The sequence below is a fragment of the Erinaceus europaeus genome, chromosome 16 (genome assembly GCF_950295315.1).
Source record: "Erinaceus europaeus chromosome 16, mEriEur2.1, whole genome shotgun sequence".
NCBI lineage: Eukaryota > Metazoa > Chordata > Mammalia > Eulipotyphla > Erinaceidae > Erinaceus > Erinaceus europaeus.
The window spans coordinates 33,548,853-33,571,847 of NC_080177.1; the positions used below are offsets into that span (position 1 = coordinate 33,548,853).

At 41.0% G+C, this 22,995-nt stretch overlaps 1 long non-coding RNA gene across 1 annotated transcript; it reads right to left on the reverse strand.

Moving 5' to 3' along the window:
- Window positions 1-3,731: 3,731 nt before the first annotated feature.
- On the reverse strand, window positions 3,732-4,841 carry LOC132533435 (uncharacterized). The gene is made up of 3 exons (XR_009545325.1): window positions 4,723-4,841; window positions 4,095-4,230; window positions 3,732-3,897 (listed from the first exon to the last, which is right to left on the reverse strand). It is a non-coding gene; the product is annotated as an uncharacterized LOC132533435 (long non-coding RNA).
- Between the last annotated feature and the right edge of the window lie 18,154 nt (window positions 4,842-22,995).

Sequence of the window (22,995 nt, forward strand, 5' to 3'; positions counted from 1 at the left end):
GACTACCAGAGGAAATCGGATGCACCTGATTAAATGCTCACATTTCAGTGCACAAGAACACAGGTTCAAGCACCTGGTCCCCACCTGCAGGGGAAAAGTTTCACAACTGGTGAAGCAGGGTTGCAGGTGTCTTTCTATCTCTCCCTTCCTCTCAATTTCTGGCTATCTCAATCTAATAAATAAAGACAATAAATTCAAAAAGCAATATTTACTCAAACACCTACCTTTAGAAGAGAGAGAGAGAGAATCAGAGTATTTCTCTGGCATATGTGATACCAGAGATTAAACCTGAGACTTCATGCCCGAGAGTACAAGCCTTTATACATTATGCCACCTCCTGGGCCATTGACATGGTTTATTTTATTTTATTATTTTTCTTTTTATTTCTTTATTGCCTCCAGGGTTTTCACTGGGGCTCCGTGCCTGCACTATGAATCCACTGCTCCTGGAGGCTATTTTTTCCCTTTTTTAAAAATTAATTAATTTTTAAATTTTTTCCCCTTTTGTTGCCCTTGTTGTTTATCGTTGTTGTTATTGCTGTCATTGTTGGATAGGACAGAGAGAAATTGAGAGTGGAGGGGAAGACAGAGAGGGGAGAGAAAGATAGACACCTGCAGACCTGCTGCGCCACTTGTGAAGTGACCCCCCCCCTGCAGGTGGGAAGCCAGGGGCTCAAACCAGGATCTTTAAACTAGTCTTTGTGGGCTTAACCTGCTGCACTACCTCTTGCCCCCCCCACCCCAACATGGTTTATTATTATTATTATTTTTTACCAGAGCACTGCTCAGCTCTGGCTTATGGTGGTGCAGAGGATTGAACCTGGGACTTCAGTGCCTCAGGCATGAGAGTCTCTTTGCATAACCATTATGCTATCTACTCCAGCCTGACATGGTTTATTTATAATAACTACGTGGTTACTGCTTTGCCATGTGTCTGAGACACCGAGCTTGAGTCGAGCCTTCACCATACTGAAGGAAACTTTCACTCTGCGGTCCCTTTCATTCTCTTTCTCTCTGGCTCTCTGTCTCTATCTAAAATATAAATAAAATAAAATATACATACATGGCTTACTTACAGATAGTGGTAGAGCCCAGAATTTCACACACACACACACACACACACACACACACACACACACACACACACACTTCTTTGATGACATATTTTTATTAATATGAACTGTTATGCAGTTTATAGTGTGTGTGTGTGTGTGTGTGTGTGTGTGTGTGTGTGTATGTATGTATGCAAGTGGGGTCTCTCCTATATGTGATTTCACTGCTTCAGGGTCCTTTTTTCATTTAGTAGAGAGACTAAGAGAGAAGGCAATACTACAGTATCAAAACTTCCATCATTGCCAAAGTACCCTCCCACCACCACCACCATGTGGTGCTGGATTTTGAACCTGAAGGATCTCTCTATAGGGCCTTGTTGTATGATTCTTTTTAAAATTTTTAAAAAATATCTTTATTTATTTATTGGATAGAGACAGCCAGAAATTGAGAGGAGGATGGGAGATAGACAGGGAGAGAGACAGAGAGACACCTGCAGCATTGCTTCACCACTTGCAAAGCTTTACTCCTGCAGGTGGAAACCAGGGGCTCGAACCCGGGTCCTTGTGCATTGTAATATGTGTGCTCAACCAAGTGCGCCACCACCCAGTCCCTGTTTTATGATTCTTTTTTTTTAAAAATATTTTATTTTATTTATTTATTCCCTTTTGTTGCCCCTGTTGTTTTATTGTTGTAGTTACTATTGTTGTTGTTGTTGTTGGATAGGACAGAGAGAAACGGAGAGAGGAGGGGAAGACAGAGAGGGGGAGAGAAAGAAAGACACCTGCAGACCTGCTTCACCGCCTGTGAAGCAACTCCCCTGCAGGTGGGGAGCCGGGGTTCGAACCGGGATCCTTATGCCAGTCCTTGTGCTTTGCGCCACCTGCGCTTAACCCGCTGCACTACAGCCCGACTCCCTGTTTTATGATTCTTAAAGAACAGTAAAGGGAATTGGGCGGTAGCGCAGCAGGTTAAGTGCACCTGGTGCAAGCGCAAGGACCGGGTTAAGGATCTTGGTTCGAGCCCCTGGCTCCCCAACTGCAGGGGAGTTGCTTCACAGGCGGTGAAGCAGGTCTGCAGGTGTCTATCTTTCTCTCCCCTCTCTGTCTTCCCCTCCTCTCGCCATTTCTCTCTGTCCTATCTGACAACGACAACAATAATAACTACAACAATGAGACAATAAGGGCAACAAAAGGGAATAAATAAATAAATATTTAAAAAAGAACAGTTCTTCAGCATCTTATAGATTTGGCGAGCCAGCACCTCTGATACAGAAATCTGTAGGTTCCAGTCAACAAGTTGACCTTCTAAAGTATTTTTTAAATTTCACATTAGTCCTTTACAAACTCCACTACCCCCACACGAACCCCCAGGCATGACTTTAAACTGCTTTGCAACAAACACTTCAGTTCTAATTTGAGTTGCCAATTATCCAAATGATCTAAACACCAGGAAAAGACAATGGGTCTAGGGTGTGTGTGTGTGTATGTGTGTCCCGCAAAATTGTAACATCTTTCCTTGGTTCTGACACAGATATTCTATTTAAACTGTAAGCATTTCCATTCAGTAATGTTCCCCTGAACTTTTAGAGCTCTTTATGTCAGAGGTGGGGACTGATATGGTTGATGGAGGAGAGCAGAAATTTACAGAACTTGTACAACAAATGCACATTTTAAGGTTGAGGTAGCATAGTCTACAATACCTGGCAAAAGTCCATTTTACCTCTAAATCCAGGAGGTAATTGTAAGAAAGAAGCATTAACTCTATTTATTTAGAATGCTAAAGATATGAAAGTAGGTAACAAGCTAAAAAATTTTTTAAAAAAACTAGATAGCTGGCCAACATGCCTCAGTATCTATGAAGTGAAAAGAACATTTGAACAATTGAAACCTTGTCTGTCTTCAAATTTGTGTGGTGAATATTTTCTATGCGTTGCTGATGCTATATAAACACAACATGCTTCCTCCTAAAGTCAAGTTCTTAATTTTAATTGAAGAAAAATATTGCTCAGGGCTCTCCACCTCAGAGTACAAATAGCTAGTCTAAGAAAATCAGTTCTGGGAATCTGGAACCAATGGCTGTTTTTAAAATAAACAGACAAAATCTTCATGAAGAAGGCCAGGAGGATTATTTTTACATACAATATATTTCCTGATTTCTCACAAAAGTCTTTTATAAAAAAACTAAAAGGCAGAATGACAATATAACTCCCTTGCCATATTTCTACTTAAAAAATCTTTCTAGTTGAAGGCTCCCAAAGTGTCCTTTTTGACTTCTCAGACATTAGCGTATCTTAGAAGCAAGTTTGTTTTTAATTTCCTCGTTCTTTCTACATTTTTTCCCCTAGGAATGGAAAGAGGTAGAAAAATAGAAGCAGAACAAAATAGAAAGCAAAGGTACATTTTAATATGTGTATTATAAAAAAAATGTGTATTGTGTCAAATGAGTAGCAGCTAAACAGTAACTACACAGGGAACACCAGCATGTTAACCTTTTCTGCTTTAGTTCAACTAAGGCATGGATAGAAATAAAATGAATGGGATCAAATTTGAAATCCTTTGGATTTTTTAATACAGAGCACACCATTGTCAGTTTAGGGTAGAGTCTATGAGAGAGAATCTACAGAATCCATCTACAGAAATGTCTTTGAAACTCATGTTGAGATAGAGGTTTTCTTTTTATTAGAATTTTATTAGTCCAGCTGCACTGACACCCAGGCAGGAAGATACTGGAATCAACCTAATTCCAGGGGCCACACCTGGGACTCATTTCTGTGGGAAGCATCAGGTAACCTGAAGATGTCCCATATTCTTTTGGACCAAGTTCCACTCCTCACTGAGATGGAACACTGCAAATTAAGAAATGGGATGTTAAGCCCCATCACACCTTGGTCTGAATGTGTACTGGGTTTTCTGAAAATATAATTTTAATTCCGGGGAGGGGGTAAGCAAGAAAGAGTTAATTTGCTTTGTGACAGGTTTCACACTGTGGGCAGGTCTGCCAGAAAGGAGAGGAAACAGAGAACAGCCCTGTGATTAATTCTACCTGTTTTTCCCATGAGCGATCACCTGCTCCAGGGGTCATGAATAGCAGGTAGCTCTCCCTCTCCTGGGCTCTGAGAGCTTCGTTTGTTTGGTGACAGCTGAGTGACAAGGCCTGAAACCCGAGCCCATCGCCTGGTCTGATGGGGGGATAAAAACCCTGGATGTTCCCTCAAACATTTCAGGAAATGAAAGTTGTAACACGATCCCTCCTGCGCCCACATCTCCCCCCAACAAGCACAAAAGCTCAAAGGAGCCTTCTCGGATTGAATTCAGCCCGGAGTTGATGGAGGGAAAGCGGAGCCTGGAGCTGGGTGGGGGGAGGATAGAGAAAAGGGCTGTGGCTGGCAGGCTCTCTGAGCCTGGGAAGAAGGGAGGAGAGCTGGGAGAGAGCAAGAGGCCCAGAGCCCCTGGGTGCTGGCTTCCACGCCGCGTCCCAAGCGCCCTGCGAGTCCAGACAGTTTGGGCCGTTGCTGCCTAGGCTCCATCTGTCTTTAGGGCCAAACCCGGAGAGGACAGGAAAACCTGTGGCCTTAGGCCTGTGCAGACCGTCTTCAGGTAAAGAGGCCTCCGCATTAGGGCCTTGAATCGGGCTCAGTCTTTGCTCGGGTGGAGGCTGTGGGCCCCAGCACCTTTTTGGGTAGAGTGTTCCGCAGGTGTTCCTTCCCATCCGAGCAGGGCGAGCTGGTCGAGGGGCGGGTAGGCCTCACTCAGCGCCCTCGCGCTCCCATCAGTCAGCAGCTTCCATCTGCCTCCGGCCCTCTCTGCTGGAAGACCTGGAGCAGGAACTGAGAAGCTGACTCTGACCCCTCACCCCCATGCGGCCAATACTCTGAGAGAGTGGGACTTTGCTGTCAATCACCACACCCAGTGTTGTTGCAACCTGGGGCCTGGTAGCAGGAAGTTGACCCAAGACCTGCTCAAGGCGAGTTATTATTTTTTCCTCCTTAACCCAGTCAGCTGAGATAGTTTTGTTCTTTTACAGATAGATTGATATTCTTCTTTTTTCATCAGCACAGAAATGTTTCTCAGGCAGCATATCAGTTCTCTCTCTGCCCAGACTTCATGGGGGAATAGGAGATAGTGTAAACCCCCCCACCTCACAATAAAAAGAAAGAAAAAGGAAAAAAAAGACTAGAAACATGTTACAAAAAGGGCTTACAGGGAAGCACTCACACACTCATGAAAACTGTGTGGCTTTGGGTCAGTCAGTAACCTTACTTCTCTGAGCTTCATTGGGAAAACCGGGACTATGATGCTTAAACTTCTAGGATTCTGTGAAGTTTTAATGAACTGAAGCATTAAGTATAAAGTGCTTAGCACAGTAGACATTTAATGAATAGTAGCATTCATCACAAAATATTTGAAATTTCCTTGTAGATTTGTACACTGAAAATTCTTTTTTTTAATTTTTTTTATTTTTTAAATATTTATTGTATTTATTTATTCCCTTTTGTTGCCCTTGTTGTTTTATTGTTGTAGTTATTATTGTTGTTGTCGTTGTTGGATAGGACAGAGAGAAATGGAGAGAGGAGGGGAAGACAGAGAGGAGGAGAGAATGATAGACACCTGCAGACCTGCTTCACCGCCTGTGAAGCGACTCCCCTGCAGGTGGGGAGTTTCCAGTGATGGCAGATTACGGCCACTTCCTCCTTTTGCCTGGAACATTGATTGAAAGAAACATAAATTATTCTATAGACACTTAAGGTCTGCTTAACCTCTGGATGTAGGTGAGACACTTCTTGAAGATCTGAGATTAGGATTTTAACTCAAAAATTTAATTGTGGAATGACTTTAAACCTACATTGTTGGAATTTTGTCATCTCAACTTTTCATGATATGAACACTTATACAGATACTGTCTTGTGCTGTAGAAATCCAATGATGTGAGGTGATGGGGTGGTGGTGCACCTGGTTGAGCACACATGTTACAATGTGCAAGGACCCTGGTTTGAGCCCCCAGTCCCCACCTGCAGGGGGAAAGCTTCACAAGTGGTGAAGCAATACTGTAGGTGTCTCTGTCTTTCTCCCTCTCTATCACCCCCTTCCCTCTAGATTTCTGGCTGTTTCTATCCAATCAATCATTAAAGATAATATTAAACAAAATTATTTATTTATTTTTTTATTTATAAAAAGAAAACATTGACAAAAACATAGGATAAGAGGGGTACAACTTTGCACAGTTCCCACCACCAGACCTCCGTATCCCATCCCCTCCCCTGATAACTTTCCTATTCTTTTTTAAAAATATTTTTTAATATTTATTTATTTATTCTCTTTTGTTGTCCTTGTTTTTATTGTTGTAGTTATTGATGTCATCGTTATTGGATAGGACAGAGAGAAATGGAGAGAGGAGGGTGAGACAGAGAGGGGGAGATAAAAATAGACACCTGCAGACCTACTTCACCGCCTGTGAAGCAAGTCCCCTGCAGGTGGGGAGCCAGGGACTTGAACCGAGATCCTTATGCCGGTCCTGTGCTTTGCACCACCTGTGCTTAACCCACTGAGCTATAGCCCAACTTCCCAGCTTTCCTATTCTTTACCCCTTTGGGAGTATGGACCCAAGATCATTGTGGGAATATAAAAACAAATTTTAAAAAGAAACCCAATGATGAGAAATAAAGTCCAATATGTCAGGATAGAGAGAGAAATAGAAAGAAAGTAATAAAGAAAAAAAAGAAAATTTACTTAACTGTGTTTGAAAATGACAAATTGTGGGGGGTCGGGTGCTAGCACAATGGGTTAAGCACACGTGGCACGAAATGCAAGGATTGGCCTCAAGGATCCTGTTTAGAGCCTCTGGTTCCCCACCTGCAGGGGGGTCGCTTCACAAGTGGTGAAGCAGGTCTGGTCTGCAGGTGTCTATCTTTCTCTCCCCCTTTCTGTCTTCCCCTCCTCTCTCCATTTCTCTCTGTCCTATCCAGTAACAATGACATCAGTAACAACAACAACAACAACATTAAACAACAAGGGCAACAAAAGGGAAAAAAAATAGCCTCCAGGAGCAGTGGATTCTTGGTACAGGCACTGAGCCTCAGCAATAACCCTGTAGGCAAAACAAAACCAAAGAAACAAACAAAACAAAACAAAACAAAAAAACCCCAAAAATGACAAATTGTTTAGATGAGAACTAAAGCATTAAGCCGAATAGAGAATTTAAGACTTCACTTAAGTGTGTCAGAATACATATAGAATATGAAACTACTTTGAAGATTTAATGCTTTGCTGATATTAACACAACACAGTGCTGGATATAATAGTGCCTGATCCTTTTTTTTTTTTTTTTTTTTTTTTTAGAAAATATAATATTTAATGTAGTAGCACTGAAAAAAAAAAGAGCTGCTGAAATGAGAGTCTTTAGAAAGAACACAATTCCCAGAGTTGGAATTTTACAGGACCCTCTTGGGTACACTTCTTCTCTTGTGACACTCTAATGATCATCAGAGATGAATAGCTAGCTCATTTTGACATATTGCACATACTTCTCTGATTTCAAGGACTCTCTTACTCAAGTATTCTTGAAAACAAAATACACAGGTGACATTTGCTTGCATAAATAAGACACACATGTACACAAGTAGAACTTGTGGGCTTGTGCTGGGACTTGTGATAGGAGGGGCACAAAAGTAAACAGAGAGTAGACAGATATGTTTAAGATTATTCCTCATGAACTCAATCCCTTACAATGATTCACTGCCATTACTGGAAGAAGCATTTTACTCATTCTTACAAAAATACAATGCCTATTGAAGGAGCCAGGTTGTTCTGCACCTGGTTAAGTGCACACATTACAGTGCTCAAGGACCCAGGTTCAAGCCCCTGCTCACCACCAGCAGGAGAGAAACTTCACATGTGGTGAAGCAGGGCTGCAGGTGTCTCTTTGTCTCTCTCCATCTCTCTCCCTTCTCCTCTCAATTTCTTTCTGTCTGTATCCAATACTAAATAAAATACTAATAAAATAAAATTAAATGCCTACTGATTTACTTTAACACTTCAATGTATGTACATATATTACCTCACTCATCACATCAGTTCTAGTGCCACTATATTTCTTTTTATTAGATAGGACAGCGAGAAATCGAGAGGGAAGGAGAAGATAGAGACAGAGACACCTGTAGACCTGCTTCACCACTTGTGAAGCTACCCCCTGGCAGGTGGTGGGGGGGCTCAAACCTGGATCCCTGTGTGGGTCCTTGGGTTTCATAGTATGCGTACTTAGCCCAGTGTGCCACTATCCGGCTCCCACTGTATTTCTTTCTTTATTTTCTTTCCTTCCCTTCCTTCCTCCCTCCCCTTTCTTCCTTCCTTCCTTCCTTCCTTCCTTCCTTCCTTCCTTCCTTCCTTCCTCCCTCCCCTTCCTTCCTTCCTCCCTCCCCTTCCTTCCTTCCTTCCTTCCTCCCTCCCCTTCCTTCCTTCCTCCTTCCCCTTCCTTCCTCCCTCCTTCCCCTTCCTTCCTCCCTCCCCTTCCTTCCTTCCTTCCTCCCTCCCCTTCCTTCCTTCCTTCCTTCCTTCCTCCCTCCCCTTCCTTCCTTCCTTCCTTCCTTCCTTCCTTCCTCCCTCCCCTTCCTTCCTTCCTTCCTCCCTCCCCTTCCTTCCTTCCTCCTTCCCCTTCCTTCCTCCCTCCTTCCCCTTCCTTCCTCCCTCCCCTTCCTTCCTTTCTTCCTCCCTCCCCTTCCTTCCTTCCTTCCTTCCTTCCTCCCTTCCTTCCTTCCTTCCTCCCTCCCTCCCTCCCTCCCTTCCTTCCTTCCTTCCTTCCTCCCTCCCCTTCCTTCCTTCCTTCCTCCCTCCCCTTCCTTCCTTCCTTCCTCCCTCCCCTTCCTTCCTTCCTTCCTTCCTTCCTTCCTTCCTTCCTTCCTTCCTTCCTTCCTTCCTCCCTCCCTCCCCTTCCTTCCTTCCTCCCTTCCTTCCTTCCTCCCTCCCTCCCCTCCCTCCCTCCCTCCCTTCCTCTCTCTCTTTCTTTGCCTCCAGGGTTATTGCTGGGGCGCTGTGCCTGCACTATGAATTCACTGCTCTTGGAGGCCATTTTTTCCCTTTTCTTGCCCTTGTTGTTTATCATTTTGTTGTCATTATTATTGTTGTTGCTCTTGTTGCTGGTTAGGACAGAGAAATCGAGAGAGGAGGGAAAGACAGAGAGAGGGAGAGAAAGATAGACACCTGCAGACCTGCTTCACTGCTTGTGAAGCGATCCCCCTGTAGGTGGGGAGCTGGGGGCTTGAATCAGGATCCTTGTGCCAGTCCTTGCTGCTTCGTGCCACGCGCCACGTGCGCTTATCCTGCTATGCTACCCCCCAGCCCTGTGTTTATTTCTTTAAGACTATATTTTCCGCCAGCATTTTAATTTTCTTCAAAAGTATATTAAATAAATAAATACTGTATTGGTTTAAATACCTAGTTTAGGGAAATTGACAGACTTGTAGTTAATCAGAAAGCATGTTCAGAAAGAATTCAACACTTGAATTAAAAAAAAAACTATACTAGCCAAAAACAACACCCTATAGCAACAGTTATCATTTACCAACTACATTTTCTTTCTATGTGCCTTGTCTGAGCAAATCACTTCTCACTGCATATATATTCTTTGCTACTAATAAAATAAAGGCTCCCAGAATTTAAACAAACAAACAAACAAACAAACACCTAAAGCCTCAATGTCATATCCACAAAGTCCTTGAGGTAGGGGTAGAGGTAGAGGTAGAGGTAGAGGTAGAGGTAGAGGTAGAGGTAGAGGTAGAGGTAGAGGTAGCAAATGCATGTTTAGAAATTTACCAAAATGTCTGCTAAATTAATATACTCCACCTCATGAGTTCTGCCAGCCAAATTGCACTTGTTCACACAAATATTTGTTTTGGAGATGTTTGTTTTCTACTGTTCCTTTTATTTGCCAAGTAAAGACTAGCATGTAAATAGTTCACTGAGAAATGAAGAGAATAGGGAAAATTCAGGGCTATTCCTTTTAAGACTGTGTTGTATAATCAGAGAAACACATGGTAACAACTATGATTATATTGTTGCTAATTAATTTGCATATTGTGAAATTATTTGCATATTGTCAGTCAGAAGTTCTCAGAATTGTGCTTTTTGCCGCTGCTTTTAATGTGACTGAAAATTTTTTTTTCTAAATTGTTCCAGCATACACATGCTTAGAAACACAAAAATATGTCCATGTGTTCACTCAACAAATAAAGAAAAATAAGAAAGAACATTTTATGCTGAGGAATACGTTAATTTAAATTAGATTAAACTTTGCAGAGGGTGCTTCAAGGAGGTTTGGGTAAGTTCCAAGCTTCAGCATATCATTCAAGAACTGAAAGGCCTCAGGGTATTCCAAAAGGCATGTCCACTCTAAATCAGCTTTAGCTCATTTCAAATAAAAATATATGACTGAACTTGAAGGGTGAATAAAGAGGGGAGTCTTATTTCCATTCTGCAGATATAGTATAGTAGTGAAATAAAATAAGTGTGGAAATCAGGCTCCTCAATTTTAGAATTTCTCTAAAGGATTTATATATAAGTGGTGAGGGCAGTAGTTCCTGTTCAATCACTTAGTCTCCATGAAAGTAAAAGATGTATTTTTCAGTATTCTCAGAAGTATTGTAACTTTCTTTTCATTTGGATATTAGTTATAGTTAAAATGAATTAGCCTTCATGAAGTGCTTAGAAGATAACATACTGGATGTTTTCAATACAGTTTACGATGCATGCCATTTTACAATTTTAATTATTATTTTTTCTTTTTTATATTTTATTTATTCATTCCCTTTTGTTGCCCTTGTTTTTTTATTGTTGTAGTTATTATTGTTATTGATATCATTGTTGTTAGGACAGAGAGAAATGGAGAGAGGAGGGGAAGACAGAGAGGGGGAGAGAAAGATAGACACCTGCAGACTTGCTTTACCACTTGTGAAGCGACTCCCCTGCAGGTGGGGAGCTGGGGATGGAACCGGGATCCTTACTCTGGTCCTTGTGCTTTGTGCCACGTGCGCTTAACCCATTGCGCTACCACCGGACTCCTGCACAATTTTAATTATTAGTCAGTATTAGCTGACTGATCTTTAAATGCTTGAGACCATTTTCTCCTTTTGATCAAAGTAAAAACAATGAAAAAAATGCATCAATTTCTTATAAATTTTAAAGATTTCTATAATTTAAAGATTTAGCTGAAGAAAGGAATGAAAACATGCCTTTTAAAAATATTTTATTTATTTTTCAATGCGAAGGGTAGGAAGAGAGAGAGGGAATCAGACATCATTCTGGTACATGTGCAGCCGGGGATTGAACTCCAGACTTCATGCTTGAGAGTCCAATGCTTTATCCACTGTGCCACCTCCCAGACCATGCCTTTTCTTTTTTAAGACTTATTTTAAATGTATTTTTTTTTACCTCCAGGGTTATTGCTCAGGCTTGTTGACTGCTCTATGAATCCACTGCTCCTGGAGGCCATTTTTCCCATTTTTGTTGCCCTTGTTGTTATTATTGTTGTTGGATAGGACAGAGAGAAATTGAGAGAGGAGGGGAAGACAGAGGGGGAGAGAAAGACAGACACCTGCAGACCTCCTTTACCACTTGTGAAGCAACCCCCCTGCAGGTGGGGAGCTGGGGGGCTTGAACTAGGATCCTTGTGTGGGTCCTTGTGCTTGGTACTATGTACGCTTAATCAGATGCACTACCACCTGTCCCACTGTCACCCTACCCTTTTAAAAGACCAGGCCTTCACTGACTTTAGGATTATAAAAATTTCAATTTGAATTATGATGAGATAGATGGATAAAATGTAGTTAAACGAAAGTTCAAAATTTTTGTGAAAACATGAACAAGATTTCCAAATAAGATTCAAGAATGATTTTAATCTTCACCACACTTCTCATGAACAACACAAATAATTAAGAAGGTCCTATTTTCTTTATTGATTTGCTCAACCATACTTCCCTTGAGAAGTGTACCAAAGGAAGTATGGTAATGAAGATTAGCAGTGAAATACTGCTAGTCAGTGGGTGGACTGTAGATTGTATTACCTGCAGGAGCGGAGGTAAAATACCCATAAAATAACCTTTCAGATTCAGTTTGTCTCAAGTTACATTGTGAAATTCAGTGGTTTGGTACAATTTGGTATAGAGAGTCTGTTGGCCTTCGGGAATTAAACAGATTTGGGGTGGGCCAACCAACCACTGTGCACAAAGACATGCAGGTGGTACTGGAGGCATAGGGCTTGTGGTTTCTCACTGGAAATTCTTTTGGTGATTGCATGCCCTGCTGGGCAGAATGGGTAAGAGGCAGAAAGTCCAGAGCTCCTTTTTGGTTCACATGCCAGTCTATACTAGGAAGACTATTTGATGCACATGATTATTTGCAATCCCAGCACTGACTTTCTTTGACTCAGCACATCAACTGGCTAGGAGTTAAAATTATATCTTTCATCTATTTAAGAAAGAAAGTTCTAACATGCAATATTTTTTAGCTGAGAAATAAAACCTCGAACCCTGACCATATAATTCACGTTAATATTCTTTAGTTCTTTTGGAAGTGTTATCAGTAAATCTGGTATCCTGGCTGAAATTCAGGTTTAAGACCTCCCCTATTGCTTGTTTATGTTCCAGCTATAACTGTAAGTGGTATTTATTCTTTACTTCCTGTTCTAGACTTTTTTTTTTTTGCTGCACATTCACTTTTATTGTAACAGCAACTCATAGACTTTTACTACTAAAAATCTACATCATAGAGAGTCCAGTGGTAGTGCAGCGGCTTAAGTGCACGTGACATAAAGCACATGGACCAGCTTAAGGATTCCAGTTGGAGCCCCGGCTCCCCACCTGTAGGGGAGTCACTTCACAAGCAGTGAAGTAGGTCTGCAGGTGTCTCTTTCTCCCCCCGCCCCATCTTCCCCTCCTCTCTCCATTTCTCTCTGTCCTATCTAACAATGATGACATCAATAACAATAATAACTGCAACAACAATGGAAAACGACAGGGCAACAAAAGGGAAAATAAATAAATATAAAATTTTTAAAAAATCTACATAATTTTGTGGTCTTTTATTGTTGTTGGTTGTTAACATAATGGACATAATGGCTAAGGAAACTTTGAAGACTTCAGTTAAAATTTATTTTAATTAAAAAAGGTTTATTTTAATTGGTTAAAACTCTTAAGATTAAACAAAAAAGATCAAGCAAACTAATATGGCTATATATATATAAATATATATATATTATATATATATTTCATTTTGGCACATTTTTAAGAAAGAAGAAAATCGGGAGTCAGGCTGTAGCTCAGTGGGTTAAGCCCACGTGGCGCAAAAGTGCAAGGACTGAAGTAAGGATTCCAGTTCGAGCCCTGGTTCCCTACCTGCAGGGGAGTCACTTCACAAGTGGTGAAGCAGATCTGCAGGTATCTTTCTCTCCCCCTCTCTGTCTTACCCCATCTCTCTCCATTTCTCTCTGTCCTATCCAACAACGACGACAACAATAATAACTACAACAATAAAATGACAAGGGCAACAAAAGGGAATAAATAAATATTTAAAAAAAGAAAGAAGAAAATAAATTTTTGAGTTTTATTTTAATTTAATTTAATTTTTTTTGTTTCCAGTGTTATTGCTGGGGCTCGGTGCCTGCACTGTGAATCCACTGCTCCTGGAGGCTATTTTTTCCCTTTTTGTTGCCCTGGTTGTTTATCATTGTTGTTATTGTTATTGTTGTTATTGCTGTAGTTGTTGCTGGACAGAGAGAAATTGAGAGAGGAGGAGAAGACAGAGGGGGAGAAAGATAGACACCTGCAGACCTGCTTTACCGCCTGTGAAGTGACTCCCCTGCAGGTGGGGAGCCCCAGGAGTCAGAACCGGATCCTATGCCAGTCTGTGCACTTTGTGCCATGTGCACTTAACCTGTTGCGCTACCACTTGGCCCCCAGTTATTGAGTTTTAAAGAAATCAGTGAATAGGGCCAGGTGGTGGCACACCTGGTTGAGCGCACATACTATAGTGCACAAGGACCCAGGTTCGAGCCCCCAGTCCCCACCTGCAAGGGGAAAGTTTTGTGAGTGGCAAAGCAGGTCTGCAGGTGTCTCTCTGTCTCTCTCCCTCTAGCTTCCCTTCTCCTCTCAATTTCTGACTGTCTGTATCCAATAAATAAATAAATAAAGATATTTAAAAATTTAAAAAGTAATCAATGAATTATTAGGGTGAATGATGTGCCATCACAGACAAAGCATATTTATGGCTCAACTTAAGGTAAAATGTTGGATCAGTTATTTAGTCTTTGTAAACAATGCCAGTAGTGAATTTCTTTTTAAAATTTTAATTTATTTATTATTGTGTAGAGACAGAAATTGAAAGGGAAGGGAGAGATAGTGAGGGAGAGAGACAGAGAGATAGCTGCAGCTCCACCTCACCACTCATGAATTTTTCCCCTTGCAGCTGGGGACCAGGGGCTGGAACCTCCATTCTTGCTACTGTAATGTGTACACTTAACTGGGTGCTCCACCACATGGCCTCCAAAGTGAATTTCCAAAACTTTTGGTAAGGTATGTGGATCATTAACACTTACTAATTTACTTAGCAATTTGGCTTTTTTAACCTATTTCTTAAAACATATGTACTTCTTTTCCTTATATCTTCCTCTTTAACCCATTTTCTTTTTCTTTTTTTCTTTATATATATATATTTATTTATTTTCCCTTTTTTTTCCCTTGTTATTTTTTTTATTGTTGTTGTAGTTATTATTGTTGTTATAACCCATTTTATTTATTTATTTTTAATATTTATTTTATTTATTCCCTTTTGTTGCCCTTGCTGTTTTTGTTGTTGTTATTGTTGTTGTCGTTGTTGGATAGGACAGAGAGAAATGGAGAGAGGAGGGGAAGACAGAGAGGAGGAGAGAAAGATAGACACCTGCAGACCTGCTTCACTGCCTGTGAAGACTCCCCTGCAGGTGGGGAGCCGGGGCTCGAACCGGGATCCTTATGCCAGTCCTTGTGCTTTGCGCCACCTGCGCTTAGCCCGCTGCGCTACAGCCCGACTCCCAACCCATTTTATTTTTAAAAGATTTATTTATTGGGTCTGGGAGGTGGCCCACCTGATAAAGCACACATGTTATAATGTGCAAGGATCTAGGTTCAAGCCTCCAGTCTCCACCTGCAAGGGGGAAGATTCATGAGTTGTTAAGCAGTGCTGCAAACATGGATTTGAAGGGATGTATGCACTTCCATGTTTATAGTGGCTTTATTCACAATACAAAAAGCTGGAAACAATCAAAGAGCCCTTAGACAGGTGACTAGATAAACAGAGTTATGGGGCATATACTCACCAGAGTCTTATGCAGCAATAAAAAGAGATAATATTGTGTCTTTTAGGATAAAGTAGAAGGAATTGGAGAAGATTATGTTCAGTAAAGCAAGTAAAGAGGTGAAGGACAACTACCAGATGGTTTCACTCATATGTGGAATATAGACAATTGAATATTCAATTGTGAAAAAAACACAAAATATCAACCTATTTTCAAGACTGTGGGAGAACTATAGTGGTTATCTATGGGGGTGTGGATGGAGACACAGACCTTTGGTGACAGGAGTGGTGAAAAAAAAAAAAGAAGTGAACTGGGGCTTTGCTTGTTTTCCTTCATGCTTCTCTTGATCAATACCATTTGGTGCTGCATCTGCTGATCTCAACCAAATCAATGCAGCCTCTACATGTTCCACTTCAGACTGTGTCCAGAGACACCAAACCTGCAATGTCAACCATCCAGCTCCAATAATCTGGTGAGACCTTTCCTAGCTGGCAGGACTCTTTAGCTATATTTTGGGTGACACACTTCCCAACAAAGTTACAGAACCTAGATATAGACCAGGGGTAGGACACATGTGCACATGTATCCATAAGTCAGGGGGAAATAATTATCTTAAAGTAAAACTGCACAATGGTTTACAGTGTCTCAATAAGTGCAGCAAGCAAGTAGGAAGACCTAAAAAGTACTTAAAAAGAGACCATAAAGTACTTAATCAAATATTTTCTACTTAGACCTAGATACCCTCCTCACTTACTTCCTTTCTCACTTACCTCAGTCACTCAAACTTTAACCTTGTCAGATAAAGTAAGAACTACAAAAGCTGGATAAGGCAAAAGCCTAGCACACTCTAATGATCTCCGTTTTGGTCACTATCAGGCCACCTCTCTTCATCTGGGGCCCTAGTCAGGGAATCCTGGGATTCCCATACAGATATGATGGGCCTAGACCTCTAACAGAGACCTCTCTCCACCATCACTGGTCATCTCTATCAGCAATAACACCATGAATCCTTTTGTGGACCTCTAAGGACCTTGCCCTCAGGTAGAACAACAATGGTAGAAAGTGTCTCACTCTCTGAAGGGAGACTGGGTCAACATATTCTGTCACTTGAGGATGACAGGTCCTGAAATGAGTGCAGCCTAGAATGTTCCTAGTCATGACTATGAAAAGTGACCTCAGACCTACAGGGATGTAGAGGTTACCCAGACTCCTGTGCTAAATATGAATAGACATGTGCCCTAGGTCAGATCAATGGGGTTTACAGTTAACAGTATTTATATACTTTCCCCACATTTGGGAGTTACTCTCTACCCTGATCCAGCTTTCCAGTCTTATTCTCAACTCTGACAACATCTTTCCAGACAATACTCCTAGCCCACTTGCATGTTAAGTGTTGGGCTCAGGCAAAAATTAGTAAAGTCATGGGCCTCTTAGAATATACCTAAAATAGACTTCCTAGCTGCTTCTAACATGAAGACCCCAAATCTCATCTGTTCTATTCTTACTTTTAGGTTTCTGATTATTAAACAATTTGTTCTGCTTTATATCTTAAGGTTTTTCAGCCATCAAGTTGTGGTTGCTACCATGATGCCAACCTGACTACCCTGGGCAGATGACCTCACCAACGTGTCCTGGAACCCTGCCTCCCTAGAGCCCTATCCCACTAGGGAAAGATAGAGACAGGCTGGGGGGTATGGATCGACCTGTCAACACCCATGTTCAGTGGAGAAGTAATTACAAAAGCCAGACCTCCTACCTTTTGCACCCCATAAAAAATCTTTGGCCCATATTCCCAGAGAGATAAAGACTAGAGAACTTTCCAATGGAGAGGGTGGGGTATAGGACTCTGGTGGTGGGAATTGTATGGAATTGTGCCCCTCTTACCCCACAGTCCTGTCAACCATTATTAAATCACTAATAAAAAAAAAGTGAAGCAGTGCTGTGGGTGTCTCTGTCTCTCACTCTTCCTTCTCTCTCACTTGCTCTCTGCCTCTATCTAATACATACATAAATAAGGTATTAAAATTAAATTTAAAAGATTTATTTAATAACATGAAAGAGAGAGAAAGAAGAAGGGTTGGAGAGAGAGAAAGAGAGAGGGAGAGAGGGGCAGGGAGAGAGAATCAGAGCATCATTTTGGCATCATGTGATACCTTCTAGTCTGCCATGCATTTTCATAACTGTAATACATCCACATATAATTGCCTTTCCAAATGAATGGTTGATTCATTCATCAATAGTGTATAATTAACTAAGGCTAGTGGAAGTAGACAACAAAGTTGATAATGAAGGTGACTTAAAAGAGTAAGAAAATGTTTTCTTTCTTTTCATGATAAGGTTGTGCATTCACTGAAAAAGGAAAAGTGTAATACTAGAAGAGAATAAATGAGGGATTGAGCTTTTCTGTGTTTGTGTTGCTTGGTTGAGTCAATTGCTTTGCTTATAAGAAACAGATATCTTAGCACAGGGATCTCAGCTAAAGTATTGGCTCCTTTGCTTTCACCAGGAATGTACCTAAATATTTAGATATGCTCTTGATGTTATGACTAAATTAGGACTTTTGCCTAGAAGGAAGTCTAAGAAACTGTGGATCTCATGATCATGTATATATAAGCAATGATTAATAAAAGCAACATTAAAGAACTTTGGTCCATACTCCCAGAGGGGTAGAAATTCTAGGGGAATATGACCAGAGGGCTTTGAATTGCTATTCCATCAGGACCCGGAGAGTACAGAGGAAAAATAGGGAGGACATTTGGAAGTAGTAATAGGTGTAGGTTTGACTTAAAAAGGAAGAGAAGGAAAGACCATAGAAAAAAATGGGCAAAGGTCCAGGAAATGGTGTAGTGGATAAAGCATTGGATTCTCAACCATGAGGTCCTGAGTTCAGTCCCTAGCACCACATGTACCAGAGTGACGTCTGGTTCTTTCTCTCCCTCCTGTCTTTCTCATGAATAAATAAATTCTTAAAAAAAAAAGAAAAACTGGGCAAATATATATAAATATAGATAGTTATAGAAATAATATCAACTCATATCTAACTTTTGTAGTACTGTAGTTTCCAATAGAGGGTATGGGGACACAGAACTCTGGTAGTGGGAATGGTGTGGAATTATACCCCTATTATATCATGATTTTGTAAAATATTGAATAAATAATAACAACTCATTTAAATGTGAAAAAATTACTAAAGTCATGTAACTCTAGGAACATGCCTAAAATAGACTTCCCGGCTTTTTTCTACTCTTAGATCCCTATTCTCATCCACTCTGTTCCTACTATTTTGATTCCTATTTAATAAATATTTTGTTCTGATTTATATCTTAACACTTTTCAGCCACCAAGTTGCAGATGCTACTATGACTCCATCCTGACTTCCCTGAGCAGATGACCTCCTCAAGGTTGTCTTAGAACCTCACCTTTTCAGAGCCTTACCCCACTAGGGAAAGATAGAAACAGGCTGGGGGTGTGGATTGACCTGGTAATGCCCATGCCCAGCAGAGAAGCAATTACAGAAACCAGAACTTCCTCCTTCTGCACCCCCAAATGAATTTTGGTTCTTATTCCCAGAAGGGGGGAAATGTCAGGAGAAGATGGCGCAAAACACAAGGATCGGTGTAAGGATCCGGGTTTGAGCTCCCGGGTCCCCACCTGCAGGGGAGTCGCTTCACAGGTAGTGAAGCAGGTCTGCAGGTGTCTATCCTTCTCTCCCTCTGTCTTCCCCTCCTCTCTCCATTTCTCTCTGTCCTATCCAACAATGACAACATCAACAACAACAACAACAACAACAATAACCACAACAATAAAAAACAAGGGCAACAAAAGGGAAAATAAATAATAATAATAAAGAAAAAAAGAAAACCACCCCTGGGAAAGGCCTCTCCTCTCCTGGTAGTATGATCTAAAGTGGCTGTCTTGGAAGGAATCTGTTCATGGCAGGTCATTAATTCATAGAATAAAGGTCACATTTATCTTAGAGTTGACCAGTTAAATATAAAGAACACTCCTTTCTAACACAGAGTTGGAAAATTATTCATGTTATTCGTGAACAGTTCACAAAATGGTTCTTGGGTCAAAAGTAGCACTAGCAGGTTAAGCGCAAGTGGTGCAAAGTGCAAGGACCGGCATAAGGATTCTGGTTCGAGCCCCTGGCTCCCCTCTTGCAGGGGAGTTGCTTCACAAGTGGTGAAGCAGGTTTGCAGGTGTCTATCTTTCTCCCTTTCTGTCTTCCCCTCCTCTCCCATTGCTCTGTCCTATCCAACAATGACAACATCAATAACAACAACAACAACAATAACTACAACAATAAAACAACAAGGGCAACAAAGGAAATAATAATAATACAAAAATAGCATTAGCAGTGGGGATTTGGCTGTGAACACAATATGGGATAACCTTATCTTATATGCAGCACAATATGGGATAACCTTATCTCTCTGCCCTGTCTCTCCTGATAAGACCGAGCTGTTGATTGCTCTCAAGACATAATCACACAGAAAAGCACTGTGGTAAAATCAGCTATTAAATTTTTTTTTAATTAAAAAAATTTATTTTTCCCTTTTGTTGCCCTTGTTTTATTGTTGTAGTTATTATAGCTGTTGTCTTTGTTGGATAGGACAGAGAGAAATGGAGAGAGATGGGGGAAGACAGAGAGGGGGAGAGAAAGACTCCCCTGTAGGTGGGGAGCCGGGGGGCTCGAACGGGGATCCTTAAGCCAGTCCTTGGCGCTTTGTGCTACCTGAGCTTAACCCACTGTGCTACCATCTGGCTCCCTAAAAATCAGCCATTTTGTAATAAAAATGCAGATAGTTTTTGCTGAGTCATACATATCACTCATGATGGTTGTGGTGGTAAGGGGGAGGATAAATGTTTTCGTCATAAAATTAAAAAAAAATCTTTATTATTGGATAGAGACAGAAATTGAGAAGGGAGGGGCAGAGAAAGGGAAAGAGACAGAGAGATACCTGCAGCCCTGCTTCACCACTTGTGAAGTTTTTCTCCCTGTAAGTGGGGACCAGGGGCTTGAACTCAGACCCTTGCATGCTGTAATGTGAGCACTTAACCAGGTATGCCATTGCCTGGTCCCTCTCATAAAAACTTGTAAAGAAAAAATTTGTCTTTAGATTGTGACTCCGCAGACTTTGGTAGACATGGTTTTCATTTAAAAAAAATCTAAAAACAAGGGCAAGGGTAGATATAGCATAATGGTTATGCGAAGAGACTTTCATGCCTGAGGCTCTGAAGTCTCAGGTTCAATCTCTTGCACCTCTATAAACCAGAACTGCTCAGTGCTCTGGTAAAAAAAAAAAAATCCAGAAACAAAAGTATAGCCAGAACACCCTCTGGAAAGTGTTAACTACTCTAAATATTCATAAGACATTGAGAGAAAGATTTTTTTATTTATAAAAAGGAAACATTGATAAAATATAGGATAAGACTAAATCAAATTGATGGGGTTTACAGTCAACAGTATTTATACCCCCCCTCCCATATTAGGAAGCTACTCTCTTCCCTGATCCAGCTTTCTGTTCCTTTTCCAGCCATGACGTCATCTTCCCAGACAATAACTTGGATCCACCTGCATATCAGATTTCAGGCTCAGGGAAAAAAAAAAACTAGTATAGCCACAGGCCCTTTGGAATATAACTAAAATATGCCTACTAGCTATCTACAAAATGGAGGGCCCCCCAACTCTTCATCTGCCCTATTTTAGCCTTTAGGTTCATGATTGTCAATAATTTATTTGGCTTTGTATGTTAACTCTCTTTTCAGCCACCAGGCTCCAGACACTAGCAGGATGCCAACCAGACTTCCCTGGACAGACAATCCCACCAATGTGTCCTGGAGCTCAGCTTCCCCAGAGCCCCACCCTACTAGGCAGTGGCAGGCTGGGAGTATGGATGGACCTGTCAATGTCCATGTTCAGCAGGGAAGCAATTACAGAAGCCAGACCTTCCACCTTCTGCATCCCACAATGACCTTGGGTCCATACTCCAGAGGGTTAAAGAATAGGAAAGCTATCTGGGGAGGGGTTGGAATATAGAGATCTGGTGGTGGGAATTGTGTGGAGTTGTACCTCTCTTATCCTTTGGTTTTGTCAATGTTTCCTTTTTATAAATAAAAAAATAATAAAAAAGAGGGGGACAACACACAATTCCCACCACTAGAACTCAGTATTCCATTCTCTCTCCTGATAGCTCTCCTATTCTTTATTTCTCTGGGAAGAAAGAAAGATTTTCTATTTAACCAGACAGAGTGAATTTGTTGGTGTTTTATGAGGAAGAAGCAAATAAAAAAAACAGAAATATCTTTTTGGAATAGTTGCATTTGTATTTATTAACAAGCATAGATATATACATGATTATTGTACTCTTTTAAAACCAGATTCTTGCAAGGGATTATGATTGTGTCTACATAAAACTGGCATCACAGTTCTATAAACATATAACAAATAAACCCCCTCTTCCACCCCCCCTCCAGTGAAACTGGCCACTTGACATCATAAGAAGCAAAATATCTTTTGGACTGAATGCTCTAATTTTCGAGTCTGTAAATTTAGACTAGGCAGGCAGTTTCTTTCACCTTTTCCTCCATCCTCTTAGTAAACAATAGAGCTGTTAGGGTACAATAAAGTTTCTAGGCTGTTAGGGTCTCATTACTATGTTTTTCTATTTTAAAATTTCTTTCTATATTTTAAATAAGAAACACATTTATCTCAGACATCTACAAAAGAGTGTTCAACCTGTTAGTGAAGTCAAATGTGGAGAGAGAGAGAGAGAGAAAGAGAGAGAGAGAGAGAAATGGAAACCTAAATGTGACTGGGAGGTGGACTTACATGCAGTAGGTATCAAGTTCAATCTCTGATATTGCCTGTGGCAGAGTTATGCTCTAGTTCATTATCTTTCTCCCCATCATCTCTCATAAACCAGTCAATCAACCAATCAATCTAAAACAGATTCATGCCTGAGGCTCTGAAATTCCCAGATTCAATCCTCCTCACCACCAGAAGCCAGAGCTGATAGTAGTCTGGTAATAAGAAAAAAGAAGGGGAAGTCGGTGGTAGTGCAGCGGGTTAAGCGCACGTGGTGTGGAGCGCAAGGACCCGCACAAGGATTCTGGTTTGAGACCCTGGCTCCCCACCTGCAGGGGAGTCGCTTCACAGATGGTGTAACAGGTCTGCAGGTGTCTATCTTTCTCTCTCCCTCTCTGTCTTCCCCTCCTCTCTCCATTTCTCTCTGTCCTATCTAACAATGAAGGCAATAACAACAACAATAATAACTACAACAAACAAACAAACAGACAAAAAACACCAAGGGCAACAAAAGGGAAACTTAAATAAATTATAAAAAAATAAAAAGAAAAGAAAAAGAAAACAGACAGACAAAACTAACTTAGCTTCAATGTCACTATTCATTATGACTAATGTGCCTGGACTATAACTCACTCTAAATGAGATCACAGATACTGAGTAAGCCAGAATCAAGAATTAATTCTGATTGTGGGAGAGGTGGGTTAGCAAGTAGAGCACAGGACTTGTATCTGTGAACTTGTCTCAAACTTTATTCCCAGCTCCACATGTACTGGAGTAGAGTCCTGGTCTCTTTCTCATAAAATAAACCAATTAAAA